Raw genomic sequence first — 3,100 nt, forward strand, 5'->3', positions numbered from 1 at the left:
CAGCAACAGCCCCAAAACATCACTGCTCTAGAGGAGATCTGCATGGAGGAATGGGCCAAAATACCAGCAACAGTGTGTGAAAACCTTGTGAAGACTTACAGAAAACGTTTGACCTCTGTCATTGCCAACAAAGGGTATATAACAAAGTATTGAGATAAACTTTTGTTATTGACCAAATACTTATTTTCCACCATAATTTGCAAATAAATTCATTAAAAATCCTACAATGTGATTTTCTGGATTTTTTTCTCATTTTGTCTGTCATAGTTGAAGTGTACCTATGATGATAATTACAGGCCTCTCATCTTTTTAAGTGGGAGAACTTGCACAATTGGTGGCTGACTAAATACTTTTTTGCCCCACTGTAGGAACATTATATGGATATATTGAAGCAACATCTCAAGACATCAGTCAGGAAGTTCAAGCTTGGTCGCAAATGGGTCTTCCAAATGGACAATGACCCCAAGCATACTTCCGAAGTTGTGGCAAAATGGCTTAAGGACAACAAAGTCAAGGTATTGGAGTGGCAATCACAAAGCCCTGACCTCAATCCTATAGAAAATTTGTGGGCAGAACTGAAAAAGTGTGTGCGAGCAAGGAAGCCTACAAACCTGACTCAGTTACACCAGCTCTGTCAGGAGGGGCCAACATTCACCCAACTTATTGTGGGAAGCTTGTGGAAACATTTGCCCCAAGTTAAACAATTTAAAGGCAATGCTACCAAATACTAATTGAGTGTATGTAAACTTCTGACCCACTGGGAATGTGATGAAAGAAATAAAAGCTGAAATAAATAATTCTCTCTACCATTATTCTGACATTTCACATTCTTAAAATAAAGTGGTGATCCTAACTGATCTAAGACAGGGAATTTTTACTAGGATTAATGTCAGGACTTGTGAAAAACTGAGATTAAATGTGTTTGGCTAACGTGTATGTAAACTTCCGACGTCAACTGTATATTGTCTTCCATGCATGTACTACCCTAAGTTTATCAAAGCCTACTACAATAAAGCATACCATCGTTGATGCTAAAAGATACAGAGATGTCTCAAAAGACACAAACAGGAAGAGAGAGAGAGAGAGAGAATGTGGACAGAACATTCAACACAAAATATGCTGTGAAAAGTGTTAAACAGGGTTTCATTCTTCAGCGTACATGATATACGTAATACAGTGTGTTTAACTATTATTATTGTACTTTAGTTGGTATGATACCATATTATGTTCTCTGTGTGTGTTCTTTACCGGCAGGCAGGCTCTCTCTGCAGACTTGGACATACTGTTCATGTTAATAATCTTCTTCAGGATTGGTGGGTCCCCTGCAGGACGGTTGAGCTAACGTAGGCTAATGCGATTAGCATGAGGTTGTAAGTAGCAAGACCATTTCCCAGGACATAGACATATCTGATATTGGCAGAAAGCTTAAATTCTTGTTAATCTAACTGCACTGTCCAATTTACAGTAGCTATACCATATAGCATAGTAGCTATACCATGCTAATACCATGCTATTGTTTGAGGAGAGTGCACATTTTTGAACATGAAAAGTTATTAATAAACAAGTTAGGCATATTTTGATAGTCTTGATACAACATTTTGAACAGAAATGCAATGGTTGCTTGAATCAGTCTAAAACTTTGCACATACACTACTGCCATTTAGTGGCCTAAATAAATTTCACCTGGGCTGGAACAATACAATATGGCCTTTCTCTTGCATTTCAAAGATGATGGTACAAAACATTTTTTTTTTTTTTTAAATGTTCTTTGTATTGTGTTATATTCATTTGACGTTTCTACAAACCTCAAAGTGTTTCCGTTTAAATGGTACCAAGAATATTCATATCCTTGCTTCAGGGCCTGAGCTACAGGCAGTTAGATTTGAGTATGTCATTTTAGGCGAAAATTGAAAAAAAGGGGCCAATCCTTAGCATGGGTCTGAAGAGACGCACTTTGTCAGAGAGAGTGAGAGATTTGAATTTGTATTGTACCAAACATATTCCAACCAGTTCACGGGCCTTTGGTGTAGATCGTCACTGGCCTCTATGCTCTCTCTGAGGAAATGACGTGACCTAACCTGTTCTTTACCCTTAGAACCCATTTCTCCATGCATAACCCTGGTAATGATTGATTGTACTATCGCACAGACATCAGAACCATGTTTGTTTTGATATAAACAGTAACACTTTGAAAGTTATCCGTTAGCTTACATTGAAGTGTGATGTTTACATTGGATCACAGCATGTCTACTGCAAAATAGTTACATGGATTTGGCATTAGTTGGCACGATATTCTATTCTTCAGAGTTATCTCAGCTCTATTCTATTCTAATCAAAAGACAGGGGGCAGTCTCTTTATTAGCTAAAGATACAAAGCAACGCAGGGCAGCAGTAGTGGAAAAAGTACCCAATTCTCATACATTGAGTAAAAGTAAAGATACCTTAATAGGAAATTACTCAAGTAAAAGTGAACGTCACCCAGTAAAATACTACTTGAGTAAAAGTCTAGAAGTATTTGGTTTTAAATATACTTAAGTATCAAAAGTATATGTAGTTGCTAAAACATACATAAGTATCAAAAGTAAAAGTAATGTTTTGATTTATTTTTTACAGATAGCCATGCTCACACCAACACACCATAACTTACAAACAAAGCATTTGTGTTTAGTGAGTTCACCAGATCAGAGGCAGTAGGGATGACCAGGGATGTTCTCTTGATAAGTGTGTGAATTGGATAACATTCCGTCCTGCTAAGCATTCAAAATGCAACGAGTACTTTTGGGTGTCAGGGAAAATGTATGGCGTAAAAAGTACATTATTATTTTTAGGAATATAGTGAAGTAAAAGTAAAAGTTACAAAATTTTCAATAGTACAATACAGATACCCCCAAAAACGACTTAAGTAGTGCTTTAAAGTATTTTTACTTAAGTACTTTACACCACAGCAGGGCACTGTAATCAACTTCATAGACAACCCCCGTGGCCGGTGGTACAGCGTATTTGTTGGTTTTTACCACTTTCTCCAATCACACATCTCCGATTGTGAATTTTTACACTGCAAAATAACTGACTTTCGACTGGTGAGTCTGTAGGTCTGTGA

This window comes from Oncorhynchus mykiss, chromosome 21 (genome assembly GCF_013265735.2).
Source record: "Oncorhynchus mykiss isolate Arlee chromosome 21, USDA_OmykA_1.1, whole genome shotgun sequence".
Taxonomy (NCBI): Eukaryota; Metazoa; Chordata; class Actinopteri; order Salmoniformes; family Salmonidae; genus Oncorhynchus; species Oncorhynchus mykiss.